The 24,121-nt window shown below is 35.1% G+C and overlaps 1 pseudogene; it reads left to right on the top strand.

Annotated features, from left to right (window-relative positions):
• Positions 1–10,202: 10,202 nt before the first annotated feature.
• Positions 10,203–14,463, top strand: LOC126727617 (DNA-directed RNA polymerase III subunit 2-like; annotated as a pseudogene).
• The last annotated feature ends 9,658 nt before the right edge of the window (positions 14,464–24,121 follow it).

Raw genomic sequence — 24,121 nt, 5'->3', positions numbered from 1 at the left:
GTTAGAATTTAGTTTGTTTAGTCTAGAAATATTCAGTTAAACAAGAAAAATGAAGTTCAGCATAGTTGAAGACTCAAGAAATCAGAAAAATTGAAGTGCAAATAAATTACACTTATCTCGACTAATCGAGATGCACATCTTGACTGATCGAGAGTCGTGCGGATTGCAGATTTGGTTTTCTTCTCAACCATTTGATCTAGGATTTTAATGGATCTTAAGTATATATAAATATAAACCCTAGAGCATGTTTTTCCATATTCAAGAGGGCAGTATTATGTACACAAATCTAGAAAATTTCCACACCCTTTTGGAGTTACAACTGGAAACCTTATGCAAACAATAGATCCAATCATAAAGCAAAGTTGTTGCATTTGGTTAATCATAGTTGTTGATCTAAATCTTTGAGTGGAGATCTCAAGTCACAAACTGGAAAGTTTGTGTTGTTGATCCAAATCTTTGAGTGGAGATCTTAGAGTCACAAATATGGGAGTTTGTGTGCAACAGTTTCACAGTAGAAAAGTTCGTGGATTCGGAGTTATGTGTGGTCATACTAGTAAGTACTATATGAGATAGCAGTAGATTTAGAGTTAAGTCTATTGTATAAACTTTGATTCTATTCGTGAAATATTGCCTTGAGGATTGTTTAGGTTAAATCATCTCTAAGTTTTTTACTTTGAAACCATAGTTTCAAAAGTTTTCATGGGTCATCATTCTTGGTGTTCATGTGATTTATATCTTTGTGATGTTTATTTGATTTAGATCTTTTGCATAATTAATCTAATTAACTATTTGATTAAAAGTTGATTAAATATGAGATAACTGGGGTCTTAAATCCTAATAGGAATTATCTTTTGCAACTCATTACTTGATGATTTATAAAACTATCTATATGTATTATTTAAATAAGTTACATAACTTATTTAAAAAATTATCTAACTAAAACTACACATGAATATAATATTTTTAATTGTCACATAATAAATTATAACAAAATAACTCCAAATTTGTTTGGAGTCAAACCTTTTGGCCTTGAAAGCAATAATTTGCTCTTATCATCTTTGATTAGACATGGCAAAACAGGTTAGAATTTTCTTACTCGACCCGACCCAACCTGAACCCAATTTTTTTGACCCGAAGCAAAAACAAGTTGAATCGTCACTCGACCTGTGATTTTAGAAGGTCAACCCAACCCAACTCGCGACTCGACCTATGACCCAAACCTTTTTTTTTTGGGTAAAAAAATAATAAAATTAAGGCAATATTGGTTTAATTGTTTGTTATGAGTTTTAAGGAAACAATTGAGACATTTACATAACCGTATGTAAATGTATTGAAAGATGAATGATTGAGTATTTTGTAATGAGTAAATATTTTTAGGTTCAAATAGCAAAGTACATGCAAAGATAATCTAGTTATAGTAGAGTTAAAAACATAGATTTAAAACTGTAGACATGTGTGAAAATAGTGAAGCCAAAGTATCATATTAGCATAAATTATGAATGCTTGGACCTATTTTTTAACAATTTATGTCCAAAATAAACGGCTTTTCAAAATAAATATGATATTTCCTAAAGTGTGTGTTGCTTACAATGATATGATATCCATAAAAGAGATAGTGTATAAATAAGTAAACAGTCAAACTTTAATGTATATTCCCAAATTGAAATAAAGTGCCAACCACAGTTGATAATAAATTATAAAATTAATTTTCAAGATTTTAAATTTCTTATATATTTTTATTCTTTGTCAAATGACTTATCCAATCAGTCATTTGTAATTTTGTTTTATATTTTGGGATGTTGATGTTGGAAAATCTAGTTTTGTATCTCATGAAAATCTGGTTTTGTATCTCACACACACAGCGGAAGCAACAAACATGGATCTATTTCATTCATGATTGATAACATGCACTTTGTAAATTTCGGAATTTAAGAACAAGATAGCGTATCTTGATGCGGTAAAATTCAAAACAAAAAATTAGAAGAACTTGGGAACACATTTAATCTTCACTCCAATTCCACTTTACGCCCAAGAAGTGTGGTCTTTCAATCAGTTTCCAAGGGAGAATAATTGAGTGGCTTCACTCACACATACACACCATTTCACAATGATGTCTCTCTTAAAATAAAATTTTGTATGTTTCTCCTTTTATAACTAACTAATTATCTAATTGGGCTGGCCTATTGGGCCTTTCCAAATGGGCTTTAGTCTGTGGCTTGGAGTGGGACCAAAAAGGACCAATAAGACACTAGCTCCAATGGGCCTTGGGCTTTTCTGTCAACTCTTGATAAGTCCAAAGTTACCATTAATTATATTTAATACCACTATATAAATATAATTGCACTCTAGGCCTTATTAATAAATTATATCCCAAGACTTTATTATACATGCAACCCCTTCATAAAATATTCGTAGTAATATAAAGTCATGAATGTAGACTGCCACTTTGAAGATTACTACATCTTAATTCTTGTGTACCCGGTTTAATCCTCTAAGTTATTCATTATATATTTATGAAATCCAATTTCATACCCGGTTTAATCCTTTAAGTTATTCATCATATATTTATGAAATCTAATTTCATAAATATATACTTTAGTAACTCCTTACTAAAGTTGTTAGGCCTAACACTCTGAATAACCAAACCCATTAAATTTATCTCAATGAAATATTTTATACCTCCGTTAAGAGATTATGAATTTCATCTTGAGAATACATGTTCCATCAACACTAAATGTGGCTGCTAGTGACTTTAGATCTCACTCCTGATATATCAAAGCAACCTACATTTCATGATCAGGTCCATTATCCTCTCAGGATTAAGAGTTGATGCAAATAGAAGTCATGAGATTTATTATTCATTTGACAGTCGTTAGAAGAATAGTAAATCTCACAGCGGTCCAGTTTAATATTTCTTAACTCTTAAAACATATCAACATACCAACTAGAAGTTTTCACTTCCATGATCAAGACAAATCATCTTAGTTGATATGTTATAACCTTCGCAGATGAAATGCCCAATTTTATTCACCGACTACGAACTATAATTCTGAGTTTACAAAGAACTTGTGATTTATATCTTCTGTGACTTTTCACATAAATCACATATTATGCATCTCATGGACTATATGATAATGTCCAAATATTCATGTTACCATTATTTTAGATAATAATAAAACAACTTTATTAATTACAACATTAAGTCATACATAATGTCATACATAGCATCATACAATAGAATTTAAGGGCACACATCCTAAGAGTTGATATTATGTAGAAATAAAACTTGTGTATTTGTTTTACTTATCTTTGTGCTATTTAGTTTTAGTTAGCAATGTTGGGATTCGTATAATTTTAAAATTATTGAATAAGTATTAATAAGTTTAACTAAGTTCATTCTTGATATAAGTGATGAATTCAAAGTAATGCATTTTACATCAAGTAATTTGTTGCATGACTTTCCAAATGGCAAATTCATATTGTTTTCTTTATAAAAAAAAATTCATGTGAAAAATACGGGTTAACTCGACCTGACCTGACCCGACCCACAACCCGATTGACCTAAACCCTTTTTTAACCCGTTTAAAATGGCTTGTTTTTTACTCGTAACCCTTTTGATCAACAACCCGATTGACCCGACCTGGCCCACAGTTTGCCATGTCTATCTTTGATGACTTGAGATTCCTTCTTAAAGAAAGACTTTAGAAGAGGCTCTTATCATGTTTGGGTTGTCAGCTTTCGTTACTCGTTCGGATTTTTTTGCTTCAACCTTAGGTCATTAGCTTTCATTACTCTTCCGAATTTTTCTACTCCGAGTTTTGGTCGTTAGCTTTTGTACTTCTCTGACTAGTGCTGTACATTCAAACTCCGTTGGTAAGTCACGTCAACCTTTCTCTATTGCCTTTTCTAGATAGTGCCCATAAAATCAGACAAGTAGAGTGGACTTAGTTTTATTTCGTAATTGTAGGTATAAGATTGAGTGAGTTCGGGTCCACCAAAAGCCCTTCATCATCCAAACATAGAAAATTGGACGATAAAGGGTTGCCTCCAAGTGTGAGCATAGATTTGCTTGACGACATTCTATCTTTAGAGTTGTCTCATACTAGCCCATCTAGAGATGAGTCAAGGGAGGACTTGTCTGATGCTGAGTCTTTTGAGTTTAGTTCAGAAGTTGGGTTGTCAGGCTCTGCTTCAACGAGTGGAGATGATGATTCTTCTTTGTCTGAGGGCCCTGATTGTCCCTTTACCTTGCCTGATGATTGGGAGGTGAACAAGCATTGTTCTTCCTTTTCTGCTAAGAGGTTACTTAAGATATAGACTGAATTTTAGATCCCCCACAATGTTGCTATTAGGTTGGCCAAGGTTGGAGAAAAGTGTTACTCCTATGATGGCGAGGGTGTTGGATTTTATGAGGCTTCTTTTACAAGTGGGTGGAGGCTCCCATTGAATCACCTTACTAGGATGTTATTACAGAGGTTAGGCATAGCAATATCTCAATTGGCACCGAACTCTAGGCGTACTTTTATGGGGGCCCAAGTACTATGGGGAATCATGAGTGTAGGTCAAGAAACTCTTTCCTTGAATGAGTTTCTATACTGCCACAAACCTGTTCGAGTCCCTAAAGTTAAGGGGATGTATTACTTTAAGTGTAGGAAAGAAGAGCGTAAGCTAGTCACCGAGGTTCCATCTTTCAATAGGGATTGGAAGAGGAAATTTTTCTTTGTTAATGGTTCCAACTGGGTATGTAGTCCTGTGGAAGTTGGTGGCATGCAGCCCATAGATTCTACTTGGGGGGTGTTGCTAAAGTTTGGTGAGTTGTCAATCTAGCTTGCTTGTCTACGTTTTCTTTTTAGAATATTATCTAACTTGTTTTTGGTCATAGAAGATAATATTCATAAGTATTGTTTTGGACCTGTTCCCTCTGCAGTTGCTCGTCACCATGAAAGAATATCTCACAGATGTAAATACTTCTTACTTCACTCATCTGTTTCTCTTTAACTGCCTTGGCTGACGAGTACTTTGCAGAGATGGAGGTGGGTGCCACAAAAAAGAACAAGAATGTCCAGAAGGCAACTGCCCTTGCTCGATCTATGATTTCAAAATTTTCAGATCTGAAATCCAGCCCAAGCTTGTGTGTATGTGTAGGGTTTCTTTTTTCACAATCCTAAACATATATAAGGCTTATTTTAAAAGCCGTCACACACGGAAAAAGTGACCTAGTGCTTTATTCTCTCTGCAAAAAGCTACTGCGTTTGTACGTCATACGGTTTTGTGACTGGGAGTCTCTTGATCTTCATTGTTGATGAAGTAAAGAATTATGTAGCCAACAACAACTCGTCAAGTTGATAGAGTTAATCACATACTGGGATCCGTGCATAGGGTTAGTCACAAATTGGAGGTTTGTGCATCAAAGGAAAGAAGGCTACTACAACATCAAGTCCAATTGAGTATTGGAGTGAAGGTTCAACTGTAAGTTGGTATTTTGGGATAAGCCAAGGATAGTTGGGAAGATTCCTTATACTTGTAATTGCTTGATTGTTGATTAGTGGACTCTTGGGAGTGGTGACCTTAAAATCACCCGGTGAGGGTTTTTCCTTGGTGGTTTTTTCCCAATATATATAAAATCACTATGTCAAATTTGTTTTCTACTGCACTTAAATTAATTGGTGATTTGTTTGTGCCTCCACATTATTGCATGCAAATTAAACTTAATTAATTAATTTGAATAATTAATTAATTAATTAATTGGGTCAAGCCATTCTTATACCAACAACGTATATCGTATTTTTCACTTCTTCCCTTTTGCTACTAACCAAGGCACAAGGATAACTTTTTTGAATCCATGCTCACTGATTACTTAAGCTAGGAGTTTGTCATGGCTATCTAGCTTCTTCTTCTTTTTTTTTTTTTTTTAGAAGGGCTATCTAGCTAATTTGTTTCATCACAATTGAATTTAAATGTAAATGATCATTGTAGGTGTAACGGTGCCTTTCTTTTAAAGTAGATTATTACAGTCTTATCATTTAGTAATCCTTTTTATAAGGTAAAATGTGGTTTTAAGTGAATTATATCAGGATTTACATTTTTTTAAGAACTTATTAAGAAGAATACATTCTTTTAGACTAGTGAAAAGTTCAATTTTTACCGTGAAGTGATAGCGGTTGTTTTATAGCCCAGTGACATTCAATTACCCTTCTTATGAGTTTAGTTTTGGCTGTCGAATACTCCGAAAAAATAAAAATAAAAAATCTTTATAACGAGATGTACCATCTCAATAACATTTTTTCTCAAAAAAAAAAAAAAAAAAAAAATCTCTATAACATTAGAAAAATACTATTGTATTAGTTTTAAAAAATGGGAAAGTAGTTGGAGTTTTATCATTTTCTACTTCGACTTGAATTTAATTATAGTGGTAGTTGTATTTTCATGGCCTTTGAAATGTCAATTTCACTTACAGCTAAGGCGCAATTTTAATTAGGAATAGCCCTCATGTATCTTTAACACCCAACGTTTGGTAAAAATAAAAATAAAAAATACATCCAACGTTGATTAAAAACTTAAAATGGAAGTTGATCTCATGGCTGATACAAGTATCTGATTAGTTTTTTTTTTTTTTTTTTTTTTTTTTTGGGTAATTTCATTATATATAGACTTAAAAGACAATTAAAATTAATTGGTACTTTTTTTATGTTTATAACTAAGACGTTTAAGGTTAGGCCATTTTGTAAGTGATAGTGTTGTAAGTCTTGTCTTGTTACTCCCTCATTTCCCATTCCCTGTGTCCTCTGTCTATATTATTTAAAAAAAAAAAAAAAAGATAAGGAGTTTAAAATACCATATCGGTTAGTTAGTGAGTAAGTCTTCGATTCATAAGTGTTGCTAGTACTTACAAAAGTTAGGCTCTTTTGTAAGTTTTTGTTAGTGCTATTGTTATAAGTCTTGGCTTCACATTTCCTTCCTCTTCATCCACTATGTCAACAGGTTCTACATTATTTTTATAAGCTTGACCCTTTTGTCATTAGATTGTTCAAGAGAGAGAGAAAGAAAGATATGATATAGTCATAGATTCCAATCGGGAATTTTGATCCAGCCTGATTCTAATTATAGTTTTTGTTTTTGTTTTTTTTTTTTTTTTTCTTTCTAAAAAAAAAAATTACAAATGGCAGCCCAACAGGCCATATTGTTAGACAAAAATAAAATCCCAAGTTCCCAACGAAAAAAGTTCAAAGAAGAATTTTTCATACAATCTCGTAATATTAAAGCCTGCATCCTAATATTTTCATAAGGATAAAAGGACCTACTTTGTTGAGACTCAATTTTTTCATCAGTGTAATCATACATGCATACAGGCTCAATAGTGATGGCTGAGGCCCAATACTTATGCTACGCTGCAGCTATTTATATTTCAAAAGGCCACAGAAAATACAGCACAAATAGGACCCCAAGTCAGTTACTCATGGATTTTAAGGGCCTAAAAGCCGAAAATACTGAATGGGCTCCATGCCTATTATTACGGCAAGATGGATCATTGAGCCGCAACCAAAAATATCAAGTAAATGTGATTCGACAAAGAATAGTGCAAGAACTGATATTTGATTGGTTACACCACTAGTTAACCAAGGCTTTTCTTTTCTTTTAATTTTAATTTCAATATGATTTGTAACTACTGGCATATTCTCTATAGTGATTATTCTTCTTACCATTAAGTTAAGACATCAAATGATTTTTCTGAGTTTGAGATAGACACAATTCGAATTAGTCTTTAAATCACCTTTTAAACCGTAATGTACAATTAGCATGTTATGTCCAAAACCTTGAGACACAATTAAGTATATTGCCCTTCTTTAGTGTCCAAAAACCAAACTAAATGGGCTATATATAGCTTAAATTCCACATTCCGTATAAAGTCTAGAACTAGCCCATAAACTTCTACAGTCCTAAAATTTCTGGTAAATTTCTAGAAAAACACATGAAAGAAGAATACAATGTGAAAAATGAAAACAATTTATTTAGGTTTGTTTACTGTTTAGTTCAATGGAAAATATTCAAGTTTTTGGTTGCATTCTTGAAAAATTATCCGAAATATATTTTTTAGTGTTTTGTAACATTCTTGTAAATTCTATGGTACACATACTTTTTACTACTTTTTCATATTTTCTCATCTTCCAAGCACATATATAATAAGAAAGGAAAAAATTTTATATTAAAAAAAAATTGTGATCGGGGACGGGTGGTAAGTCAACAACCTATAGTGGTTTCATTTTTTAATGATTGCACAATTTCTTGATAAGTAATAAGTTTTATTAGAAAAACAATTAGAATTCATCTAGTACACAGGAAGTATACTAGATGAACATGACAGCTAAGCCATTTGAACAAAGTTAGGAAGTGCAATTCAGATGTGGAATTTTTCCCCCACATCCTTCAAAGTTTCTTGCATTTCTTCCCCTTTAGATGCACTGCCAACAAGGTGGTAAGTCAACAACCTTGCCAAGCATCACCCTTTGGACCCCAAAAAGAGCAAAAACCATATCCCACATCTCCCTTGCAACAGAACAATGCAGCATCAAGTGATCCATATCGTTCATTTAGAGACAACATGTGTTTGGGAAGGTTATCAGTTTTGTTTATGAGAGACAACCAGTGTTGTTTGTGAGGTTTTCATTGAGTGCAGTTATATAATCCATATCGTTCATAATGGATTTAAATTGGTGTTTTCTATAGATGTAGGCAAGGAGTTGGTTGAACAATGCTGAACCTTTCTTTTCGTTCGGATGTTTTGATTACTTATTCTTACTAATACCTTTCTGCGAGCCTTGCAATGGCAATAATTGGTATCAGAGCATAGTGTCTAGGAAAAATACAACTCTCACCAAGTGCCTCAAGGATTCTCACCTAGAAGAATTTTAATGGAGTCTCATCATTAAATATAAAGCAAAACCACTAAAGATTTCGATAATTTAGTTGTTCTCATATTAGCATTCAAGTCCAAAATTCCTGACATGCAGCAGTTGGAATTGAATCAAAAAATCCCCTTACCTATGAGGTAGTATTCCAAGATTGGGTCTCTTGAAGAGATAGTTTATTCTTTCTTTTCTTTAAGCAACTTAGCTTTCCCAAACAGCTCTCATTTTCACCAATTTTTAACTCAACTCCCATTTCAATCCAAAGCATCACAAACTCCATTAGCCGTCTGTTTTGCAACCACAAGATCCATTCTGCTTGATCCTCCTTGAATAGAGGATCTGATTTCATGTGGCAGCAGCAAGATGTACGTGTGGGAATGACAAGAACATGCTGTGCATCATAATCTTGAGGTTGCCAGCACATCTGGAACCTAAATCCTCCAGTAATTGATCCTTAATCAGTACCGCTGCCAAACTTCCATCAGCAATTGGCCTTGCTCAAACATCAACAAAGGTGTCTCCACTAGGAGCTTCATGAGGTCACAATCCATCGTTTAGCATGATGTGGAAACGGATGCTAGGGATGAGCAAACACAATTGACATGTTGACCATGAAGCTTGTATGCCATGAAGACTGATGAGCACTAAAAACTTCTAGTGATGAGCAAACAGATACTATTATTTTTATTATTGATTCCCCTTCCCCCTTGGGGCCAAAACTTACTTATAAAAAAAACTAATAATAATAAATTAATAATATTGGGCAAGTGTGGATTGCATTGTTATGGACATATGTGATTTGAATGGTTATAATTGCCATGGTTGGGTTTCACTTATCAGTCAGGAACAATGTATATTTTTATGGGTTTTGATGAATGGGATTTCTTGGTCTCTGGACATAATATTCAAAAAGTAAATTAGCATTCGTTTGGGTTTTAATTGTAATTTTGTTTGCAAATATCAATTGCTTCAACCAAACAGAAACTTTATTTGAAAAGGAAACGATTCTAATAACAAAGAGAGACTCAAACTATACATATACAAGAACAAACTAAAGCTAGAAGCATAACCAAAAAAAGTTCCAAATATGAAAGCAAACTACCCAATGTTGATCTTTTGAAATCTTTGCTAGTTAGGACTTTGTTTGAGTGATTTCCTACAATCTGTAATTTCCTCTTTTTGATTTGTTTGTAACTGTTTCAATACATTTTGTTCACTATTGTGAACACGATATACTTTTTTCAATAAAGCTTTTATTACCTAAAAAAAAAAAAAAGAAGGAAAATAAACTACCCATACTCTGGGAATGCTGAATGTACATTTGGAAATTATTATGAGGTTTTATTTTTTATGGAAGCCAGATTGATTCTGCGAATCCCAAGGATCCCATTCTTCATCATTTTCCTTTTGTTCTCTGGTTATTTGTTTCTTTGAATTGCAAATGTTCGCTGTATATTCTTTAATTCTGATATGTTCTAACATTGTGTAGATACTGGATGATGATGGGATTGCTTCACCAGGGGAAATTATTAGCCCACAAGATATCTATAAATAAACAGTCCCCTGCTGTTACAAGGGGGACGAGAGTACCACCATCAGAATTACCAAATATGTTAGTTTCACTTTCCGGCGAAAATTCTTGATAGATTCCTTTAACAACAAGATTGCTTATGCTTGTTTTTAAATGCAGAGGATATAAGAGCAGTAAACAAACATTTAAGGGTCCCGAAGGGGAGTCTTGTGTAGTGGATCGAGTGGCTCTTCATAATGATAGGCAAAATAATTTATCTATCAAATTCTTAATTCGCCATACTCGTAGGCCAGAGGTAAACAATTCTAATCTGGCCTCAGTTTATATGCTATACAAATCTTATATTTTAGGTTGACTTTCTTTCTTGTATTTCATGGGCAGAAAGGAGTTTGTGGCACCATTATCCAGCAGGAAGACTTCCCATTTTCTGAACGTGGCATTTGCCCTGATTTGATTATGAATCCTCATGGGTAAATAAGTTAAAAGTTTGGAATAGTGGAAAACTTAACAAGCAAGTGCGGCAAGAAGATTAATACTGAATTTTCAGTACAGAAAGATTCTAGAGAGAGAGAGAAAGAGAGGGAACTCAGATCTCAATCTAAACTCAAATATGAGATTCTAAAATTCACTATCAATCTATCTATCTTTACAATGCATGTACATGGATATTTATAGCTTGGGAGTTGGTTATTGTTGATGACATCGTCCATAACTAACTCACATTTATCACATGCTTGAGTACAATTGTAACATACTAATTACAAGCTAGATTGAATAAAGCACATGGCTTTTGCTTCTAAAAACTTACTAAAATCTAACATGTGCATGTGCCACTAATTAATTTTCCCTTCAATTTTCTACAAACTTGGCACATGTGGACACAACTGCAATAATCATATGGAACGTGAAATTCAGCCCTTATGCTTGACCGGCCTCGTGCCATGTCATAATCATCCATGTTTTGTGTTATAATCTATAGTTGCTAGCAGTGCAAGCACCCAAGATGTAACTTAATGTTTTGATATTCTGTTACGATCAGTTGAATGACAGTGGGGAAGATGATAGAGCTTCTTGGGGGTAAAGCTGGAGTTTCATGTGGTAGGTTTCATTATGGCAGTGCCTTTGGGGAACCAAGCGGTCATGCAGACACAGTTGAAGCTATGAGGTGCTTTCTGCATCTTTATTATGACATCTGATTATTATGCATTTTTCCATATTTCATTTTTTTTACCATGCTTCCTTGCTCTGTGACAGTGAAATTCTTGTGAACAAAGGCTTTAACTACAACGGCAAAGACTTTCTCTATTCAGGTTTAAATTTTTACATCTGAAATGTGTACATATGGGAATTCTATTGCAACCGTTCATTTTAATTCTTCTTTTGGAGCTTTGTTACGTATTGTGTTCAATTTTTTGAAACCCCAGGGGTGAAAGGAAACTTATTTTCAATTTAAATTAGACCATGGATTTCTAGCATGTTTCTGGAAGTTACTATCATTAATATAAGTTGGATGTTCTCATAACAAAAATAATTAAATTGTGTCATTTCCTTTTTATCATTAGTGTCACAAGTTTGGTGCATGGAATATGACCTTGGAATGGAATTACTATTTTGTGTACTTATGTTTGTGAACTAGACCTTGCATGCATATGAAAGGAAACTTCCTAATAGTTTTTTGTCTTCTCCAGGTATCACAGGTTGTCCACTGCAAGCATATATTTTCATGGGTCCTATTTACTATCAAAAGTTAAAACATATGGTAAGATTCGAAGCCTCCTTTATTATGTTCCAGAGTCCAATCATGCTTATGAATCCTAGGTTAGAAATTTTATGCTGTTACATAAAGCATGTCATATTGATTTAGAATATTAGCTTGAAAATATTTATTTTTGATATTGATTTTTTGTGATATCCATTATTTCATGACAAGTAGGTCCTAGATAAAATGCATGCTCGAGCCGATGGACCCCGTGTTCTGCTAACAAGACAGCCTACAGAGGGGAGAGCTCGCAATGGAGGTTCTTAATTTCTGGTTCTTAGATATTTTATCAGATGCAAATTTACCTTGCATAGTTCTAATTTCTGCTAACCTTTCATTTCCCAGGACTACGTGTAGGAGAAATGGAACGTGATTGTTTGATAGCTTATGGTGCTAGTATGTTAATTTTTGAGCGCCTAATGATCTCTAGCGATCCTTTTGAGGTTCAGGTATCAGCTCATGCCTATGCCACTCCTTGATAATTTGTTTGCTGAGTATGTATTACAATGCTCGCTTGTAAGTCATTTAACAGGAAGACTAGTATATTAGCATCATTATCGTCTAACATATTGTGTTCAGCCAGAAGAATTAAAATATGATTTCTAAGCACTGTTTTCCTCAAAGCTCTCCTGGTACAAGACTGCTGTCTGACAAAATTCCAGCAGAGTTTCAGCTCTTTCTCCCAAAATTTTCTTGATTTTCTGGAGTTGCAGCCCTTATGTATAGGGTGGAATTTGATCAGAAATCAGCTCTTCACCAGCCCATAAGATTCTGTATTAGCATCTGGTTGTCTATCCCTCGTATTCTTTCTTTTCTATTGTAATAGCTATATAAAGCTTCCTTCTTAAGGATGCCTCCTGGCTGCAAGAACACGACTGTTGATAGAGATCAGCTTCCAGAACAGATCTGGAAAATATCCAGTTATGCACTTGGAACGAAACCCATTTTTACTGTAACTTGGGCATGTCTTTGAGACTTTCAAGGCTCCTGCTCTAATAGTGCAATGCTGTTTGTCAAAGCCATTTTATTTTTCTCTTTGTCAAAGCCATTATCTAGCTTCTAAAGGCTTATTTGGACCTTTTTAGGACTTCACTATTGCTGTTCCAAAAACTGTCAGTACAAGGGATACTAACCAACGAAAAGGCTTTTTGTGATTGTTGTGGATATCTTTGGAGAGATTTTTAATTATAACTTACAGTAATTTCCTTTAGACCAACAGGTCCAACACTATGTTGTGTGTAAGCAAAGTGCTTATTGGTTTTTTTTTCCTTAAGATTGTTGTGGTCCTTCAAGCTTCACATCATTCTTGTTATGCTAGACCTAGACCTACATGTAATTAAGAATTTGTCTCATACCAAAAATTTCTTTTTTGGAACTGATTTGATTATTTAGCTCTGTGGCAACATCTGCTTTTTGGTGCAGGTCTGCAGAATATGTGGTTTGTTAGGATATTACAATCATCATCTGAAAATTGGAATCTGTTCATCATGTAAAAAAAAGGGACGGTATGTCTACTATGAAGCTTCCGTATGCATGCAAGCTCTTAATCCAGGTATGAATTGACATTGTATTGATTGGTTTTTCCATAGCATAGCTCTCATTTTATTCTGTTGATATTTTCTTTCATTGAGTTATATAACTTGGTTGAGATCTCATCTTTCTTGTTCGATTTGTTGGAGGTCTCTATACACAAGTTATTACTTTATATCTTATGTCCCGGTTTCAACTACATAAACTTGGTGTTGGTACTTGTTGTCTGTGTATTATTTTCTCTGACAAAGAAGAATATTTTCTCTTTAGAGACTTTATCTTCCTTTTGACATGCATTAAGAGCTGTATAATGACCTATGCATTTTTTGTTACTCCTATACAGTTTGTCTGATTTCACTAGATTAAATTGGATCTATGGCAGTGTATTTGTAGCATCAAGATTCGCACATGGTGTTTTGAAAACATTTAAATGTGGTGCTACATTCTTGTGAAAAAAATGTATAAAATCGAAAACAACAAATTGAAAGAATACAATTATAAAAAATAAAAAATAAATAAAAAAATAAAAAATGTTTGCATTTCCACTGTTCACTCTTGGATGAATATGTTTCCTCCTGTCAGTCGTTGACAGATGTTTTTTGTTTAAATTCTCACCACTCAATGGCATGCTTTCAGGAACTCCAATCGATGAATATTGTTCCCCGCTTAAAGCTAGCCGAGGCATGAATTGAAAGAGATTCTCTTTAGTTCCTAAAGATCATAAAAGGAGAGAAGGATTTGTCAATGGGTTTTGTATACTGCACGTATCCTTCTGGAGGCTACTGCTATCCAGCTAATTTTTCATTGCAAAGTTCGATCAGGAATGTAAATTCGAGCTACATGGAAGTCTTGTTAGAGGGATGCACAGCCGTTGAGCACACTTTTACTCATCTAAGCCAACCATCATGCCATCTATCTATGACATATAGAATTTTATAATGTAGAATGGGTTCTCTCTTAGCACATGTAATATATATTTTTTCCATTACCATTTTTAGCTTTTTTTTCTTTCTGTGGGGAAATTATAGGAATGGATGGACTTTTTCATGGATGAGACTACAACCTTTGATTTGTTCCTATTGATCCATCTTTTGTGTGTTTTTTTTCAATTATATAAATTTTTTATTTACTTTATTGAAAAAATCAACAAAAGCAACGTAAATTGAGGCAAAGGTGGATACATTAATTGTTTTGTAGGTATATATTTACCATTTATGTCTTTGTATCGACCTAATTTGTTTTATAGGTATTTATTTACCAGGTAAATCAATGCAAAAGAACGTTTTCCACTCTCTATTTTCACAACTTTTCGTAAAGTTAAAATAGCATTAGAAGTCCCCCAAGGAAGACTACGGACCAGTGACAGAGTTGCCAATTCATAGAGTCTTGATTTTTTGGTAAACATATTGTGGATCATACATTTTAAGCCAACTCGGAACTTTTGGAATTGTTGGATTAAAAACTAGGTAAAGGGTCATTATCATTATCAATATCAATTATCAATTATAGATAAGTTCCACAAAAATGGCAAAAAATAAATTCAGTTGTATGACTAAAAATAAAGATTTCAACAAATGTGATTCATACGAAGGAAAAAAAAAGGATTAATTCATTAGGAAAAACAAAATTATTTTGAAATAGACTCATTGCCAAATTAAAAAGAAGCGTAAACCTAGAGTAATTTACTCTGACATCAAGTATTGTAAATTCAATATATATGAAAAATTTAATGATAATTGCGCTTTGAATTTGCAAAAGAGCCACTATGTGAGTGTTTGGATCCGGCGGATTCGGCGTCTGTGTTTTCCTCTCTTTTTTTTGGGATAATTACAGTAAACCCACCTGAGGTTTGGCCCGATTACACTTTACCTACCCGTAGTTTAAAACTTATCACTTTGCCCACCTGTACATCAATCCGTTACCCCCCCGTTACCCACCTCACCCTCAGACGTTAGAAAAACACCCTTTTATGCCAAATTAGAACATTACACGGATCAAACAACACGAACTCACTCTCTTTTCCCCACGAGCCCTACAAACGCGAAAAATCCATTCTGCATCTGAGGTTTTGATTTTTCTGAACGTGCTTTCGTGTGAGGGTGAGGTTCTGACTTTGGGTTGTCTTGAGTCGTTGAATATTCGAAGATAGATCATCACCAGGTACGACATTTCTGCTTTATGGTTCTGAGCTGGGGTTTCAAGTTTTGATGATAGCGTTGATTCACAGGGAGTTGATAATCGATGTCTTCTTCGAGTGGAAATTACTCAGGTTCATGTGGGCATTTGTGTACATATGAGACTTGTGTGTTGAGAACAAGTCTGACAGTGGAAAATTTTGGGAGAAGGTTTCTGGGTTGTAGCCGATATAAGGTAAGTATACTTTTTACTTAATCTAGTTGATTCACATGAGATTGGAATGTGATGTGTTCAATTCAATTTATGAACAGATTGGCCCCAAGTGCCCTTTCTTTAGATGGATTGATAATCCCACTTGTGTGCATGGGAATGAAGCTGCCCATTTGGTGTAACAAAAGCTGGATTTACTGCGGAGTGAGCTGCAACTTGCATGTGAAAGGGAAAGAGAAGCTACCCAGGCAGCAGCAGAAGCTACCCAGGCAGCAGCAGAAGCTACCTAAATGGCAGAAATTGCTCAAGATAGGGCAGCAAAAGCCATTGAGAGGGAGAGAAAGTTTCGAGCTTCCTCTGTTCAAGCCAAGGAGATAGCAGTGAGAGCTTTAAAGCAAGAGAGAAAGTGCAGAATTGCACTAATTCTGTCATGGTTTTTTTTTTTTTTAGGTTATGTTGTTTTCATGTTTTGGCTCAAGTGAAAATGTTGGAATGATGAGATTGAGTCTGCCTGATGGGTTGTAATATAAGCTGGTCCTCAATTGTATTGTAATAGAACTATGAAAGAATTTTTTGAGAATGAGAACTATGTAATATAAACTTGAAGCCACTTAATAACATAAGCCTTTTTAAGATAAAATGTTATTTATGTTAGATGCTGTTGGTATTTTTGTTTAAAGTGAATTGGCTACTTGTGAGTTGTGAGCTGTTGGTGTTGGTGTTTTGTTGGATGTTGTGAGCTGTGTTGGTTTGTGCATAAAGTGCATTGTGTGAAGACAATTGTGTTGAAAGTGAATTTAAAGTGCATGACAATCTGTCAACTTGCAAGAAAAGACAACAAATTCAACACATACACCTGCTATTCAACACATACACCCTGCACACATAAACAAACTCATATAATAATAACGCATATGACAAACTGCAATAATCAAAACAATAATTCTGAACACCTGTCATTAAGTTGGGAAATTGTATACATATTTGAAGGTGGCATTGAATAGTCTTTCATCAACCACCAGTAAATATAAGGCATTTGGTACAACAACCAAAACAGTTGCAGCTGCCCAATGTTTACAAAACTTACAAAAATACAAAAAGTGTTTGAACAGCTATATCAAAAAGTGACTTGCCATTGTCTGCCCTGCCTAACCCTAACACTACATAACCCTAATACATAGCAACAAAAGTGACTTGCCATTGTCTGCCCTGCCATTGTCTGCCCTGCCTAACCCGAACACTACATAAAACCCTAACACTACATAACCCTAATACATAGCAACAAAAGTGTCTTGACTTAGTCTTCATTTACTGCCCCTGCCCCTGCCCCTGCCTCTCACACCACAGCTGGCCTTTCCACCTCTTGTTCTACATTTCTGAGCTCTAGCTGCATCACTCCTTCCTCTCAAAGCAGCTCCTCTGGTAGCAAGTGGTCTTGTAGGCTACAAAGTACAAGGATTCACATGTTAGCAACCAGCTTCACAGTTTTATGAATAAAACATCAAACCTAACACTACAGTACCTGTGATGATTGTGGTCTACTGTCCCATGTTTCTGCAAGAGTGTGTGGTGTTGGCTGGCTTGAAGAGAACCAAGGAGCTCCTCTAACTGTGTACCTAAAGTCTGAAGAGTACCATTGACTTGGGTTCTGTGACCATGGAGCTTGTGGCTGTGGAGCTAGAGCTTGTGGCTGTGACCCTGCTACCTGGTTGGATGAGGCCATAGTGTAAGGCTGATGTGTTGGTGGGGGCTGAGCTGAGGATTGGGTCTGTGATGAAGATGGGGCCTGGGATCCTTGCCTCTGTGTAGAAGGCCTTCCACTTCCCTGCAACCAAATATGAGCATGTTTTTACAGTGTCAGTTATTGGAATTTTGCATTTGAATAAAATTTTTTTGTAAAAACATACAGATTTCCCTTTTTGCAATCTCTGCCTCCTCTCCCATGCTGTCTCACCAATGACATTGGCCTTGCATCCCCTTGCATTGTGCCCTTCCTATTGACACCTTCCACACCTCACTGGCCTGTTTCCTCTAGACACCTTATAAGGGTTCGGCTCATCAACATCTCTCTTCCTCTTCATGGGTGGCCTGCCTGGTGGCTTATAGACAGTAGGTGCAACAGGCTTGGGTTGGCCACTTGACATCCACTCACACTGGCCAGGCATGGGAGGTATGGGTGTCTTGTATGTCTCCACATAAGCATCCTTGTAGTAGCATGGATGGGTGTAGTCTTCTGGTTTCTCACGATTCACAAAAATGGCTACAACTCCATGCTTGCAAGGGATTCCTGTCAAGTTCCATACTCTACAACTACATGTCCTATTTACCAAGTCCACCACATGCCTTTCCCTCCCATTGTCAACCTCATACACAAACCTCCCAGAAGGAACTGCACTGAAACTCTTACACTCTAATTTTAACTGCTCCAACTTCTTTTGTATGCTTGGACACAAATTGTCATCATACTTTTCTATGCCAGCCTTCTTTATATACAGCCTGCTCATAAGCCTAACTCTGATCCACTCCAGCATTGATAAGATGGGCTTGTCTCTAGCCTTCACAATCATAGAGTTAAAACTCTCACTCAGATTGTTTACCATACAATCTGTCAAAGCTCTTGAAGAAAAGTGGGATCTGGTCCACTGTGCAGGCTCTATATCAGCCAGGTACTGCCAAGCTTCTTCATTCAAACTCTTAAGATGGTTCATCCCTCTCTCAAATTCCCTGGCTGATGTTGTGCCAACACACCTCCACAGTACACTCTTCAACTCCATGCCCTTGTGGTTAACCTTGAAGTTGTTGTATATGTGCTTCACACAATACCTATGCTCCACAGTTGGGAATAGAGTCTCCATTGCAGGTAAAAGACCCTGCAATCAAGTAAGCATTCAATGTTAGCAATATAAACTAGTAAAAAGGTAAGCATGTAATGAAGTCATGAACATGAGCTAGATGATAATACCTTCTGTCTGTCACTGATGAATACCAAATTGAGCTTATCTGGCCTGCCAATGTCATCAGCAAACTGCTCCAAGAACCAGGTCCAGCTATCCTTGTTCTCTTGTTCAACCACAGCCATTGCCACTGGGAATATATTGTCATTTCCATCCTTGGCAGTGGCAGACAATAATTGCCCACCAAACCTACCCTTCAAGTGGCAGCCATCCAGCCCAACAAAAGGTCTACAACCACCTAGAAAGCCAACCTTCTGAGCATTGTACCTAATGTACATCCTTTTAAACTTGGGCTCTGCATTCTCATTTTCCATCTCTGTTTGCAGAATCACCCTACTTCCTACATCTGTCCTTAATATCATTTCTGCATAATCTCTAAGTAGGCCATACTGAACCTCTTCATCCCCAATAATCAGCCCCCTAGCTGCCTTCCTTGATCTATACACCTGACTAAGACTTAAATCAACTGAAATCTTCTGCATCACATGGTGCTTAATACCTGAGGCCTCCCAATTAGGATTCTTACCAAAATCCTCCAAATACCTCTTTGCCACATAGGCTGATGTAACTTGCCCATTTTTAAATGATAGGGGGCAGGTACACTCAGGATAAAGTGTTTTGATCTCAAATGTGCACTCTCCAGTCACCATTGAGGCATAACACCTCCATCCACAATTGTTCTTACAATGTACAGAAATCTTCTTCTTCTCATTCAACTTCCACTTGACATCAATGTGATTCTGAATCACATACTCCCTCAAAGCCTTCCTAAACACCTGGGAGTTTGGGAACTTCATCCCTTTTGCCAACCTAACATTTTCCATATCAGTCCTCTCATTGAACTCCAAATTGCCAGGCCCCTGCTCATCATCAGAACTATCCACACTTGCCATATCATCCTCTAAAACTGGTTCAGCCCACTCTTCATCTAAATCTATGTTTGGAGGAGGAACATTGCTTGGGCCAGGTGCATCTGTGTTTGGCTGAGGTGTATCAGTATTTGGATGAGGTGTATCAGTGGTTGGAACAGTGTTAGGCTCATCTGGCACTGTGTGAGGTGGAGAAGACTCACCAAAAATGTCATCAGCAAAGTCTTCTCCTTCCAGGCCTTCATTCAACCAATCAAACTCCTCCTCCACACCATCACCCCCTGTAGCAGCTCCTACACCACCCCCTACACCAGCCCCTGCACCAGCTCCTACACCAGCTCCTACACCAACCCCTGCACCATCAGGAACTTCAACTGCAAGTGGAGCATTACCACTCTCCACATACAGTATGATGGTGTCTCTTGGCCCTCCCTCACTAGGGTTCCACAAGGGTTCCACATCTTGATCATCTTCTATGAGCCTTAAGTCTTGCTCCAAGTTGCCCCCAGGACCTAAATAATGAACCCTCCACGGTTCATCAATCCCCAATTCCTCACATATACCTTTTATTTCAAAATAACCAAGCAAATCAGCATCCCTATACACTATTTCAACTTTCCCACCAAAGTACTCTAAACTAGGGTTCCACACAAAAGCACCCCCATAATGTACCTCTAATTTCACTTCAACATCCATCTGTAATAACAAATTACAAGTTGACACGTATACAATCAACAATTAAAGAATTGTAAACAACAAAAGAGGCAAAAGAGTAAACAGTTGCATGTTTCAGTTTTGCTTTTGGGATGCAACGCACACAGAGGGACCACATTTTCTGCTTTTCTTTTGATTTTGATTCTGTTTTACTAAATAGCACATGCAAACACTAAAAATTTCAACCCAATAGAAACTTGGGTCCACTATGAGACACAATGACCACGACAGACAAAGTGCCCACAGACAAATATGCCCATAAACAAACACAAATCCAAAGAACAGGTGGTCACAATTTTCATAAATATCAACAAACACAACCAATATTCTCATTCCATTACATGTAAAATTGACCATTCATTGATTACTCACAAAAAAATAAAACAACCGCAAGCCCAAAGTAAAAACCCAAAGAGTGACTGATTTCTTACCAGGATTTTAGTCACTCGAACAACCCGTTGCTCGTCTAGGTTTTACACTGGCAGCAGTATGTCAACCTCAAATGCAGAATGGATTTTTCGCGTTTGTAGGGCTCGTGGGGAAAAGAGAGTGAGTTCGTGTTGTTTGATCCGTGTAATGTTCTAATTTGGCATAAAATGGTGTTTTTCTAACGTCTGAGGGTGAGGTGGGTAACGGGGGGGTAACGGATTGATGTACAGGTGGGCAAAGTGATAAGTTTTAAACTACGGGTAGGTAAAGTGTAATCGGGCCAAACCTCAGGTGGGTTTACTGTAATTATCCCTTTTTTTTTTTTTTTTTTTTTGCACGCGTAATGGGAGACAAAGGCTACTGTTCATATACTGTGCAGTAGCCAAAAATTTTGACTTTTCAGCCATTTTTAGCACATCAGTGGGTCCCACGGGACCACAAACTTCACTTTTCAACAATTTTTCATTAAAAATGGGTCCCATGATACTATTCACACATTTAAAAATTATTTCGCTATAGTGTTTTCAGTTTCAGTAAAAATAAGCTCAATCCAAACGGACCCTATATATTTTTCTTGATGAATTTGTGATATTATTTGTTAATATTCTATTTCAGATAAACTGTAATGGAGCTCTATCCCATCAATATTGATAGTCCCTCACTAATTTTCGTATAAAACATTTCTTAGATTTATTAAGGGTTCTTGTACAAGGAAATTATGTAAAATACATATAGTTTTCCCCCTACGTACGCATGTGATGCTATTCATTCACTTTCTAAGTACGATTAAATATGTAAGTTTTTATTATTATTATTATTATAAAAATAAAAATAAAAGATGCACATTCAAAGGAGAGGGGATAGAGCAGTTATAACACAAATGCATACGAAAAAGTTTAATTTAACTTGGAAGACATACTATTTATAAATCTATTCAAACCGTTTTGTATCGGTTAAGTAATATAATAAATATGTAAAAATGGTTGAGGCCTTATGAATTTTGATAAGATAACGCCTTATTATAATTTATGGTTATAATTATTCTATTGAATATATTAAGCTAAAGAGGTTAAATAATTTTTGATATTGTAATGCTTTTTTTTCATTTTCTTTTATTGTCAACTTGAACTTAGGGAATTGGGGAGGTTAAGGAAGGAAGAAGCAAAATTTACCCCTCTTTTCTTAGGTTATTTTTTTTATTAGGGATCAAATTAAAAGAAAAATCAATATAATAATTGAAAAGTGGAAGATATGGGGCATGCCATGTACACAAAAAATGTTACAAGTATGTCAATATTAATTTTTATTAAAAAAATTATTGAGAGAGTCTCATTGTTATTAATTACAAAAATAAAAATAAATAGTTACAATCTTTCTAAGTACGTCTTTTGTACACATTTCATATTTGTATGATATTATAAAAAATTTATTTCAATACTATTTTCTAAGTACATTTCTTGTGGACACTTCTTATTTATATTTTGCTTAATTATCAAATACTAGAAATGGAAAAAGATTAATGTGTGACAATATAGACGGAGAAGTGTTTATGCATGTAGGTATGGATTTTAAGCAAGATATACTATCAGAAGCTTTATTTAACCCAATGCTAGCTTCACCTTAAATCCATTTTATTGTGAATAGGAGTTATCATTTGACTTAGAGTAAATTGTGTTCAAGAAAAGTATCAGAGTTAATTAACCACAATATCCTTTTAAATTCATTTTAAATAATTCTTGATCGCTTTACCACTTTTATAAGAAAATAAAGTTTCATAGTCAAGATGTCACAAAATAAAATACAATGTTGACACGTGAGTTTGACATTTCATAATTTTCGATAGCTTAGAAAAAAAAAATATTAACTTTTAACTCATCAATAAAAAGTGAGTGATTTTGACACTACCTTGAGAATTAGATTTATTTATCTTATTAGAATGAACTTAAAATTAAAACTCAGAAGTCACAACAATAAAGACCTACAAGTCGACAACTCATGCCCACAAATCAAGACAACTACATATGGACTTCAAATGGCACAAAGGAAATAAAACCATAGTCCCACGTGGGAAACCATGCATACATGGTCCCCCACAAATTAATGTACCATATTTTTAAAGACACAAAACTAAATACATCAGCAGTGTTTGAGAAAAGTACATTTTTTTGTGTATATGTGTGATGTGTTATGTAATTGTGGTTATGTTCTTTGTCTGTACACAATTTTGACAGTGAAACCATGTCGATTGCCCTTTATGTTTTCTAGGCATGCAGAAGATTTGTCTTTTGCTATAATTCACTTGGGAAATGATGCCAAATGTGATTTGGGACAATAATACTTTTTAGGATTTCAATTCTTCCTTATAATTTTATGAGATTTTCTGTTTTTTTGAAAGCAATTTGACGGATGTGTAAATCTCAAAGAATTATGAAGAAGAGTTGAAATTGCAAGGGTTTGTTTCTGCAATTATTCCAAACTACTACATTGAGTATTTTTCAAATTTTTGCCAATATTAAATATATCTATTGCCAACTGCCTAACCATGTAATTGACACCACATAATTTGAGTACCAAACACATTTATGTTTGTTCACATGTTTTCCTAGTGTTTTTTTTAGCTATTTAGCTTTTCCCATATAAACACTAAATTTAAGATAAAAAATGATATATTATATATTACAAGCACAAGTATGTATATATTAGTCAATCCCTTCACTACTTTCCATTGTCACTATAGTTTTCTCCGTTAAAAGCACTACTTTTTTATTTTTTTGATAACTCATTAAATATCGATGAATATAAGTTACCTAACTAGATGTTAGGCAAACATCAAGTATGTATATAGTAGTCAATCCCTTCACTACTTTCCATTGTCACTATAGTATTCTCCGTTAAAAACACTACTTAAGCTAGAAGATAACTCATTAAATATCAATGAATATAAGTTACCTAACTAGATGTTAGGCAAACATCAATGACCTTACAATGTAATAATAACTAATAAGTTTTATTTTTAACTAAGATTTCAAGCCACGAAAAATTATGTGGGATTCATGGGGTTTAGAAATTTTTTTCCCCCAACA

The sequence above is a fragment of the Quercus robur genome, chromosome 5 (genome assembly GCF_932294415.1).
Source record: "Quercus robur chromosome 5, dhQueRobu3.1, whole genome shotgun sequence".
NCBI classification, from domain to species: Eukaryota; Viridiplantae; Streptophyta; class Magnoliopsida; order Fagales; family Fagaceae; genus Quercus; species Quercus robur.
Note: the sequence above shows the minus strand (reverse complement) of the source record. Positions and strands in the feature narration are given on the sequence as shown.